Source organism: Papaver somniferum, unplaced genomic scaffold, assembly GCF_003573695.1.
Source record: "Papaver somniferum cultivar HN1 unplaced genomic scaffold, ASM357369v1 unplaced-scaffold_75, whole genome shotgun sequence".
NCBI classification, from domain to species: domain Eukaryota; kingdom Viridiplantae; phylum Streptophyta; class Magnoliopsida; order Ranunculales; family Papaveraceae; genus Papaver; species Papaver somniferum.
In genome coordinates, this window is record NW_020650415.1 from 821,014 (window position 1) to 833,691 (window position 12,678).

General features: G+C 35.4%; 1 pseudogene; it reads right to left on the reverse strand.

Moving 5' to 3' along the window:
* Positions 1 to 5,649: 5,649 nt before the first annotated feature.
* On the reverse strand, positions 5,650 to 10,860 carry LOC113344210 (annotated as a pseudogene).
* Between the last annotated feature and the right edge of the window lie 1,818 nt (positions 10,861 to 12,678).

Below are 12,678 nucleotides of genomic sequence, written 5' to 3' on the forward strand. Positions count from 1 at the left end.
ATTACTGTGATTGGCTTTAGAGTATTAGTGTGCAATTGAGTTTGGCTGAAACTGATAATGTAAGTCAGTGAAGATGTTATAGGGTTATGATAGCTGATTGAACTAGAATTCAATTACAGTTGAGGGTTATATGTATGAGATGTAGAAGCTGATGTTTAGTGTGGAGTTGAATGTAAGTTATGAACTTCCCGTGGGTTAAAGGTGTTGCTTGGAACTGCATTTGCAGGTAAACTAAGTTTGTATTTGTTTTTAATTATGAGGTTTTGATGGATTCAATGTAATGTTGTAATGTTGTAAGATAGTATTTGAACTGTCAGTTTCACAGAACCAACAAGCTTAAGTGATTCATACCTGTCAACTGTCTAGCTAACTGATTCTCAGACTTAGCTTATCTGTTTTAGTGTGTCTGACTGAGTCGTATTTGACTTAGTTGACCCTGGACTTTGACCCGACCTTGGACGTTGACTGTTAGTTAACCCTCGACCGTTAGTGACTTTTAGTTGACTTTGGTGGACTTGTGCTTATGGAAGTTTTCTTAATTAGATGTTTTGGACCTCTTGTGGTCCGAATTAGACTTTGGTTCCTTCTACAAAGTTGTAAATATTCATGAGATTTAACTAATGGATTATAGAACCAATCTAATTAAATTAGTAAACCTTAGTTATGCTAATGATAGAAAAGAAAAGGTGTAAAGTCTTAAATTGGCTTAGAACCATTAGATAGACTTGTATGATTCTTGTCTGAGCCATTTTGGCTAGATTCTTAGACTTCTTGTGTGATTAACAGTTAGACTATATTAACAACGATCGACTCAGAGGATCGTGGATCTCGAGGTAGGCGTGGCTTGTCATCAAAATAGGTGGGAATTTACATTTAGCTCTTTTGTGATGATTATTGTTTTCTTTTACAAAATTTTATGTTTAACAAATTCATGCATAGTCTGATTGTGTATTTTATGCATTGTTTTATTTTAAACTCCGAAAGTACTGTTGATTCTTTTAATCTTTCCATTGTCTGGAAAGGAATCGTAATGCGTTGTTTGTCTTTATGAATTGTTTGGGAAATGATAATTTCCATTTCATTGTTAGGAAATGAGAATTTTCATCTGTGGTATATAGGGTACTTCTCCTTTATTTATTGGTGCGGGACGAGTCACCAATATTATTATCTAGGTGCAGGACGAGTCACCATATTACACATTGATTAGAAGGAGTTAGTTCCATATGCATGATTGTTTACCTCTGTGATTTGGTTGTGTTTAGTGTTAGAGAAAACATGAATTGTTTTCAAATCATTTCAATTATTACTTAAAAGTTAAATGTTATTCCTACGGGACACCCCTTTTAGGGATGATGTGATCACTCATTCCCACTTTCAGTTTCAGAGACAGATCAGAGTTGCGTAGCGAAAGCTTCGAGGAGTTGAGTCTGTTAGTTGGTTAACTTCTGATATGTTTATTATGTTATATATTCCATTTGTAAACCAAATGACTATTTTATATATATCATTTGAGAGGAGTTCTTGTATATGTATATATTTCACAGCAGGACTAGTTTTGGGTTAAGTTTTATAGCAGATTTCTTAATTGAATGTTTAAGTAGATGTTTGGATTCTTAGTGCCTCTTTATTTAGTTAATATCTTGGATTAGTCAGCTGCTAGCTTTGGGGGCGCTTCAGTGTTGGTACCAGAGCTCATTAATAGATCTTATATGGGAGAAGATAGAAATGGCCAGTGCCAGTTATTGAACTAGATAAATTTAGAACTTGGTTGGTTTTGTGAGATAAATCTTAATCACTAAAAGCTATTAATAATTGAAAGATTTATTTGATTGATTGATTTGATTGTTTGGTTGTTTGTTTATGTATTGAAGTAAAAAAAAATTTGTAGGGTACACCAATAACTTTAGCTAATAAAGATTAGAGAATAACTGATCTAAGAAGTATGAACACGTAGATAATTCAATGCTAAAAATAGTGAGAATAGTATTATTGATAAATCTTGAAAATCACAGAGAAATTTATTGAGTACCTTGATTTATACATAGGGTCAACAATTTATAATCACATAAATGTTAATAATATTGTTGAGACTTAATAATATTTGTAAGGATAGTTAGAATAATAGTTCAACCATCAATGTTAATAACAAAAGGCTATAATGGTAATTATGGATGATAATGAAAGTAATAATAATATTATTAAAATAATGATTAGCATTTATCAATTAGTATCGTATTGAACTTAACTTAACTGTTTAAAGATAGACAACGATAAAAATAATAAATTATGATTAAATAGTCATAGAAAATTCATAGCGCTTATCTACGGTTAAACTTTGTAAATTAAACTAATGGAAAATTAGAAATATATGTTGAAAAATGTTTTGTGTTTAAACTAAATAGTTAATGTAATATTATTTAGGCGTTAGACTTAAGAAAACGGAAATATAATATATAAAATAAAAAGACTCAACATGGTAGTAATCAGTACTAACAAATGATCCAATAAATCTTTAAAATGAAACAAATATACATGAAGTAGTAATAATAGTATTCAGATGCTTAGTGTAATATTAGAATTAAAAGAAAATAAATTTGTATATTAATAGGATCATTCTTCATAAATAGATCTTTTGAAATGGAAAATTAGTATGACAAACTTAAACTGTTAGAATTTAAATTAGTATTATATTGAGCATAACTTAAATTAAAATTTTATTAACAAATATATAGCGATAAAATGATTAGGATTAAATACTTATGGAAAATTAATTTTTGTAGCAAATTTCTTAATTGAATGTTTAAGTAAATGTTTTGGATTCTTAGTGTCTCTTTATTTTGTTAATCTTTTGAATTAGTAAGCTACTAGCTTTGAACGTGTTTCAACCAATTAGCTAAGGAAATACATTTTCATGTGGTACCAGTGCCTTTCGAACCATATATAATATGAGTTGGGCAGTCTCTGAAACATTGCTAAAATTTGCATCTCGAAAATGATTTTTGAACAGCTTCTATAGCTAGCCTTTGTGGACAGCTTCCTAGGTGGCGTCTAGGTGGACTAAAAAGTAAAACAACTTTTTGACTTGTTGACATTCTTCTCTTTTTCTTGCCAAGCTCGAGTTTCAGACAGTGTAATTCATTCTTGCTGTGGTATTGATTGTTTGGAGATCCAAACATTTGGATTTTTGTATCATCTCAAGCTCATATCAGTTTCTATATAGGTTGGAGAACATGTCAGTTGCGTCTTTCTTGAAGCAATATACATAACATCGTTTCACAGGCTCAAAGAAATCTATTACACCATATAAAGTTCAAATCCTTAACTTTAGTAAACCCTAATACAACCCACTTTGACTAGTTCTTATTCCAACTCCTATTTCTATGTTGTTTCCTAATCAAAATTTGCCGTAAATGTAGTTAATAATTGGTTAGACTTCTTCTAATTCTTGAAGGAGTATTCAGAAAGGAATTGTCGTTCTTGACTATAAAATGGGTTTTGATGGACTCCGTTTATAATTAGTCATTTGAAATACCTAATGAAATTTCTTATATTGGATCATGGATTTTGCAGACGTAAGCACAAAGACAGTTAAATTTAATCGGGAAAACAAAGAGAGTGTGAGATTCTCCAGATCTTCTTCAGAAATAAACTAATCATTTCTAATACATGACTAGAGTCAATACTCAACGTTTTCATATTTATCTTTTGTCTCATCGTCCAGCTAGATGCCACAAATGCAGCTAGCTACAAGAGCTGTTCCTAAAGGCTGTCTAAATAGCATGGTTGATTTGCATATGCTCAAAAATTTGTACGGGAAAGAATGGTACATATGGACATATTGTTCTCGTAAGGTTTGTTACTACTCATTTTTACTCTGTGTTGTAGGGTACATAAGTAGGACATGACATTGGTGTGTACACAAAATTGGTTAAAAGGACTAAAATCAACAATTCCTGAGTGAAAAAGACATATAAAATTTGATACTGTTTAAATGGATGAAAAAATAAAAATAGCTAGGATGTAAACAGTTTCATCATATCCATTTTCAAATATTTTTTTTTTTATTTTTAATTTATATTAGGATGCATCCAGTTTCATCCTCGCTATTTTTTAAGTTTAAGTCATGATGAATCCAGTTTCATTCTTGCTATCTTTTTTTGTGTCCATTTGACTCAAATTAATTTTTACTCGTCCATTAGAACCATGTTTTTAAAATTTTTGGACAACTGACCACTTTTCCGTAATTTCTATTGTAGTTTGTTCCTGGAATGGCTTTGAACGAGTCCGAGCAACACATATATACTTCCGAATATCATATCTTCACTACAGTGAGTCTGAAACCGCAAGATCATAGACCGATAGTTCCATAGTTAAAGTGGTTACATACTAAAATTATAGAATTCGGCTACCAGTGGTCGAGCGTAGATGCTTTATAATCAATTGGCCACGAAAAAAACAAGCCAAAAATAATCTACGCACGCACTTCAAATCTGTCAGAATACTGTTTTTGTTGTTGGGATTCGGTAGTGCATGGAGTTCGACCCATTCCCCTTTGACGGTTGCAAAACGGTCATGGCCTCTGTCTAAACCTATGTTTAACATTCAGGAATCGGTGCCACATACTACGTACTCCCTGTATAAGTTCATTCTTTTGGTCTTCCTCTCGAAAACCCTAGCTAGTAATTAATATTTCTTGCTCTCGCCGAAAAAATTCGGAGCTGAAGGAGGAGGATAAACAATGTCAAGTCTTCCAGAAGAGATCAACATAGACATCCTTTCAAGGTTACCGTTGAAGTCTTTGTTTGCATGTAAATGTGTTTGCAAGTCTTGGTTTTCATTGGTTATCTATCGTGATTCTGTTAAAATTGATGAACCAGGGAGCTACAACGTATATGGACAAACTCTTGAAAGACAAGACAAAGTCTGTTCAGCAGTACTTCCCCGGTTCCCCCTTTTGATATCGGTCCATTACCCGAAAAAGAGTACAGAAACCTTGGTCCTGTGTGAGTTACTACAATCAATTTCAATGATTAATAATTGAGTTTTGGTATTTGCATCACCTCAAGATTCGATAAGATAATTGAACTTTTTTTGTTTATCGCTTTCACTTGATACGGACTGTATGTCTTCACTTGCATGATCAAACCGTGCAAGTCAAGACATCGGTATGTACAGATAGGGATGGCCCGGATGGGATTCAAAGTCCCCGCCCCATGCCCATCCCCAATCAGATGCAATATCACGGAAAGATGACAGCACCCAAATAATAGGTTCTCAAACAATCTTTACATTCAGCGGCGTCTCAGATTATGAGAGAGGCAACCAAAACTGATTTAGGTGTAAAAGTAAGATGTTCTTGGTCGCAGCAGTGCACAGAAGTTAACTTCACTAGTGAGGTGCTGGAAAATGGGACTTTCGAAGCAGAGAAATCTCTGTATGTTACAGCAGTAGCCCTCTTTTTTGCAAGTGAAATAAACAGTATCTAAGACAAGATTCAAACTACACGATATAGGTAATAAATTTTTAATTGTAAGTTCCCAGAAATGGCGAAGACCATCTTCATTGCAACATTTTTAGGATACAATATGTAAAACGTTCAGTAAATTGTTCTAAAACCTGTCTGGATTTTGAAAACCAATTTCACATAATTCACTCTTCCATTGCATCTGCTCGTTCAAAACCCACCTCTATTACTTTCTCTTTCAATTGTTTGATCTTTGTTGATAGGACCTCTGCAAAACATAACATCACAGCAGCAACAAAGATAACATCAGAACTCAAAACCTTGCATTAGACATTACTTACATATGCAGTGAAGTCGTGGTAAATCAACATATGGTTCCTCAAGTACTCAGTCCCGTCCTGTACCAGAAAGAAAACACTACAGTGTTAAGCGCAACCGTAACAGAAAAAAGAGATGACGTTGTTTCTACAAGGGGCTGATCAACATACCTTGGTTATCACACAGACATCAACATTGCTACCACTTCCTAGATCATTTAAAATACCTCAGCGGATTGCCTCACTAACAAGATGAATGCCTTCCTCTCTCTGCAATAATTTATAGAATAGTCTACATCAGAATAATTAGGAAAGACAGTCCACATAAAAACCGTATTAACCTCACAATAGAAGAGTCAGAGGAAATAACAAGAGTTACATAATTCTTTGGTAGATGAGATTCACGAATACATCAAACAGATAATAAACTGCCGGCACAAACATAAGTGTTAACATACATGTGCTATTCAAGTTTCAGGTGAATGACAACATTGAGATTGTGAGTTGAAACAAGAGAAGGAAAAAAAAAAGAGAACAGACCAACAAAATCGAACAGTTTAGTAAAACTACAAACAAGCCACTACCTCAATAATTGTTTAGTGTTTAGGCATGAGCGATCCAGTTAAATGAGGACTGAGGAGAAACAAGCTGGTTATCAGCATTTTTTCCTTCCCCATCCTGCATCCAATTCTCTTCACATGCAACAGAAACTTACAGCCCTGGATAACTACTGAGGTGGATCATCCCAATGGAATGAGCTTCATTATTCCTCCATCACTTAACAAACCTAAGTTATGTCAACTAGGATGGCAAGCGACACTATAACATGAGATCTTTAAAACCTAACAAATACTGCACACGAAATCTGAATCTAGTTCATCATCACTAAGCCATGGTTACAATGAGATGGTTCCTAAAAGTACATGCTCAAAGTAATTATAGTTGATAAACATATAAATTGACGAAGTTATTCAATTGTTTTTATCTTTTAAAGATTCGACCAAGACGATACAGACTGATAGAAAAACGTGACTGTTCCAACAAGTTTGACAAAATCTCCCTAGGATAAGACTCAAAAACACAAAGAAAAAGATCTGAACAAGGAAAAAAGAGAAGCAACAATAACAACCAAGGGAAAATGCATTTGTCTAAATGCAGAACTCAAGACTAATGGCTGAAGTTTCCCAATGGTACAACAAAAGAATAAAAGATAAATCGTCTACACAATAAAAGTTGTATCTAATTGAGTAACATAACCCAAATAGTGTGACAACTTACAGTCATGCCCTCTCTGTACTGTGATTCGAACATGGCCATAGCAGCAAGAGAACCAGAACCCATCGTGGCATAAGGAAGAGTATCAGTTGAACCATGTGGGTAGATCTACAAAAAACAACTTCCAGTTACAAAATCGAACAAATATAAAGAAGAAACTAAAAGAGATAGCAGTGACAGTATTTGAACTCACAGTATGCAAATGAGGTCCAGTGACGTCAACTCCACCAAGCACCAAAGCAGCACTCACGTGACCCTGGTGACTGCAGAATAGTGCAACAACCTCTGGTTATCCAGATTCTTTCGAACTCTGCAAAACCAAAAACATCTGAGTGCAAAAGATAAATATACCTGAAAAGGTGAGTCTTCGAAAGTGTAAGAGCTGTTACAACCCTTGATTGATTACCAGTTGCATAACGGTGTAGGTTAAGTTGGGAGCTGACCATGTCTACAAAATATATATATATATATATATATATATATATATATATATATATATATATATATATATATATATATATATATATATATATATATATATATATATAAGTGCTGTCTGTCTAAACTGACAAATCCGACCATCGATTTCGTCATCCTGCGGCGCTGATCGAGAGTTGGGCGAGGGATATTTCCGTGCGTCAGATGCCTTCGGTGCCATGATTAGTCACGGTTCCAACAATAATTTGGTTTTGTAGTGAATACCAAAACTGCCGTCAGGTTTCTTAATTTGGTTTCGTAGTGAATACGGATAACTGCCGTCAGGTTTCTTAGTATAATACAGTTTCTTTGAATAACACTTTATCTGTAAATAGAGATGGGTCCTAATTCTGGTACTAGGAAGCAATTCCAAATACGAAAGAGCAACCTTTGGATAATTCTTACGACCAAAAACTGCTAGATTCAATCCACCATGTAAGACTGCTGTTACTATCAGAAAAAACCAAAATATTATCGGTAAGAGACCACAAAGTTCTCCAGAGATATAAGTATTAAAATCCTTCTTAACTTTAACTTCCCACTGATTTATTTTTATTTTTTTTTATTTTTTTTGCGGCAGTCCATATGGTAACCGTTCCATCCTTTGAAGCCATTTGAAGTAATTGATTCCAACTTCCATATCGAATTGTAAAGTTTCCAAATCTTCATAGTATTATTATCACAACTACTAGAAACAACAGCTCCAGGAGCTGTCGCTAGACCCCAAGAAACCGAAGTTAATAGCATCCGTTCAAATATAATTGGCCAGGCCGAATCAGACGTTTTATATAAAGAAGACTTCACATGTCTGTCATCATTCGTGGTTCTTGCTGTCTCTAATGGTAGACAATCCCAGCATCCCACTCGCACTGCATCTCATGGCCTGCCCATTTCAATGGAAACCTAGCATTTGTCTTTGGAATTCAATCCATATGTACCCCTTCTATTCTATGTGGAATATATTCCACCTCAGCCACTATTTTTACAATGGAAATTATTAGTTGATACAGCAAGGAACGTTCACAGGAAAAAAATGACGGGGAGCGTATAGTATAATTTTTAACTATACGCTATTGTTATTTATTACTCCAATAGAATTTAAGGGGTCATGGCTGGGTCTGTAAATTTCGGCTAATTGCACCCGATCAACGAGCCATAGGCTCCAACAGACTTATAAGTTCATCATTTGAATTTCAACCTAATTACGACTAATTTTAATGCAGGGAATGTGTTGACAACAAGAAAAACACTGGACTCCAGGTGCGGAGACTACGATTAATCTTAGATAAATAAACGGCCGGGGCCGTAGGCCCCGGCTGACTTAACCATCAAAGTATTTACGTGCTAAGCTTATAAATTTCCATTCCACATTCCTAACTAATTAATCTTATCCAAGCAACAAAACACGCTATTATGACCCTCCGACTAATTAAACATCATCCCAACAATTACAGTCTGGTCAAAATTTTGTCGGAGAATACTGACTAGCCGATCAAACAACAAACAAAAATCGAAAAAGGTTGAGCCCCGATCGTAGGCCGGGGTGATACCTAGTACATAAATATATATATATATTGTTAACTTTCATACTCTAAACTTCACAATGAAACTGTCGTTTATCCATAAATAACTTCCAGAGCAGAATATCCACGTTTTTGCTAAATGGCAGTTATGAGATGGGTAGAAAGTACATGCATACACTGGGTATGGTTGTGATGACTAACAACCTCAGCCTACAAAAGAGTAAAATGAGAAAATATACCTGTAACTGCTTCTGTATCAGCAGCAGTTCCTGCTCCACAACAGTAAATATTAGGTGCCATGTAATGAATCTTTTCACAGTTCTTGTCACAAACAATGATTCCTTCTGTTGCCTTGTATCCGCTCCAAGAACAACACCATCCTATAATGGCAACGAGGCAACAAATGAGAACAAATACCATCAACTACCACAAAGACTCAAACCATGACGCTACAACTTTATCATGATTATTTGTAACAGGGTTGGTTTCATCATCTACATTTCAGCAAAACGCCTAAAGTTACAACTGATACATTCCAAAACACATCCTAACGCCCTTACTTGCTTCTCAGAAGTAGAGAAGAAATCAATTAGGCGAACTTGAATAAACTCTGTTGTAGGATCGAGCAACAGAGAATAGAGAATAAACGAAAGCAATAAAACGATTACATTGATAATCAGTTTGGTGTAAAATTCTTCATGGCGCACTAGCCTACTTATAGTCTCTCCAACTTGACGTTCACTCAAAGTACTTTCCTAATAAAAACAAACTCTAAATAAAGCACACTTTTAGAAACACAAAGAAACTCTAAATATAGTAAAACTCTAAAACAAGCAATCGACACAATTTGTTCTTCTAGTTAACTCGAATTTCCAAATATCGCACAGTGTGTCAACAACGTATGTCGATCCAACTTGACTGTGTCAACTGCAGCAGTTGATCCATTCAGACTGGATGAACATATGATGTTGATCTACGAACCAAATCCCCATATCTTGGTTTAACTTCCAACATACTCCCTTAAACCAAGATATCATTCAATGAGAATTCAGTAACCCTCTTCTTCCATTGATAAACGTTAGCACGTCCTTTTCTTTTATCATTTTTTATTCCTATTTCTTCCATTGATAAACGTTCACACGTTCTTGTCTTTTCTCATAACAGAATTTCGTCATCATTATCAAACTAGCCAAATTTCTAATACGTAGTGTGTTTTTTTGTTCATCTGATGTAAGAATGAATTTCTAATACGTGGTTCGACATCTATGTAGACATGGATCTATGACCACTACCCTGGTCTGAAATTGGCAGTAGAGAACCCCGAGTGGAACAAAGGTACACCGAGAGGACCAAAGTACAAGTTCAATGACAACCGTTCAAGGACAAAGGAGAAGCAGTTGGTTAGTCATAGGGAGAAACTAGACGCGATGAATGCCACAGAGGTATGTTTTGATCCATACAAGGAAGACCGGGCTACTGGACATATAGTGGGTCCCTCCGAGTTGTGTCGCTATTATGGACCGTTCTGGCACCACACAGGTTATGTGATGTTGGCTCGATGGTGATGCGATAACATGGTTATATACAAGGAGTTCCATGGAGCCACATACATGGCAAGTTCAATTTGGACGTGGAGCATAGCGAGTCTAACCAGGACACCATCAAGGTAGTTTACTCTAGTTCACCTACTGTTTCTGAGTATTGGGATAAGAGGATGGACTTCATGGTGAACACTGCGAGAGCTGCCAACCGTGGTGATGAAAATGCTCGAGTCTATATGGAGTGGTACCGGGAGCATTCCCATTTTTGTGTACTTCGTGAGCTTAAATCAAAGATGATCTCCGCGGCTTCCGTTTACAAGTATATCTTCATACAAAAACCACCAGGCTATGATCAATTGGTGCGTATTATTATATCTTTTCCCTTTATTATGACTCATTTTTTTAGATAAACTCCATTTGATGTTATGTAAATTAAAAAAAAAAACAAGTGAATAGGTTCAAGTTTTTGGCCAAATGGTTCACCGATTTCATAACGGCAGGGACTCCTGTGCCAATTGAGAAGATTAAAAATGACAGAGAGATGATTGAAAATGTTGATAATGTGGTGTATGCATTAGAGTTTGGGGAGAAAGTGACGAAGAACCAGCCCAATAAGAAAACATCAAAGACGAACAAAAGATCTCAGGCTTCTTCAAGCTCTCTTACCGAAGGAACTGTTGAGGGAGATGAACGCGATGCTGGTGATAATGCTGGTCGTCCGAGTCGTGGTAAGCGTTCCAAAACTTTGGCGGACAATACTAAGAAGAAAACTAGGGCTTAGTGTGTTGTTAGATGTTATGGATTATGTACTTTTAACACTTTCTTTTGGATTATGGTGGTTTAAATACTTGTTTAGTATTTTGGATAATATGTTCTTAAGGTTTATGGATTATGAATGTATTTTGTGTTACGTTTATTACCTGATTGTCTGAAACTGCTGAAATTTTTGCCAAAAATCGGAGGATAAATATCAAAATTATCTACCGGTTCTGATAAATTTTCAAAAATAGGATAGATATGTGCAGAATCGGTAGTAACATTATCTTCCTTACCTACCGATTCTGGTGAATTTTCCAATTTTTGGTCAGATAGGTCCTTAATCGGAGGTAAACTATGAACGTTTTCTACCGATTATGGTGGTTTCATTTCACAGTTGTTCTGTACAAAAAAACCCTTATAATCTGACACAAAATGGTCTAGTTAACTACCGATGATGACCTTCATATCCTACCGATTATGGAAGTTCCCAAATTCCAAAAACTATAGATTTTTCCAAATTTCATTTTTGGTTAACTTATTAATTGGGTGAAAAGTTAACTCTCGCTCTACCGATTATTTTAGTTCCCAAATTCGAAAAATTGTGTTTTTTTTCCAATTTCAACCTTGGGGCAACTTCAAAATCCGGAAATAATGTAGTATGATAAAACACCCGATTGTCCACACCATAACTACCGATTATGCGATTATCTACCGATTATGCGATTATCTACCGATTGTATACACCTACATACCCGATTATAGATATGACTACCGATTTAGAGGGCTTGTAGCAAAAAGCGAGGCACACCAAGTAAACTACGGATTATAGTTTTATCTACCGATTGTTGAGGGCATATTTGTCATTTTGAAAAATCACAGATAAGGGATGACCTGAATTTAGATTTGGGTGACCTTTTTTGTCTTTTTGTGTCACCCCTGATTCTTTCAGAGTGGCCCCTAATGACGCGAGGTTTCAAAACTCATAAATTGTATGGAAAAATGGACCTGTATTTTGTGGGTACTGAATACAGGTCCATTTTTCCAGCTGATTGCAGCTGGTTGCAAGGATCCTCTGGACGCTCGGTAGGAATCTTAAGTGCAGTAACTAATGTGCCAAGACCACCAATTTATCTGATTCACTTGGCTTGAGTTTCATAATTGTTGCACAAATATTTTTACACTAACAAGTGTCGAACCTGCTGTCTCTTAGGTCCAAGAGCAAAATTCGCAATAAGACTTGCCCTTATAAAATCTGGGGGTGGAAGTATCATTCTAACAAGCCTTTTAAACTTCAAAGCCTCTCCTCTACCGGTCTCAAAAAA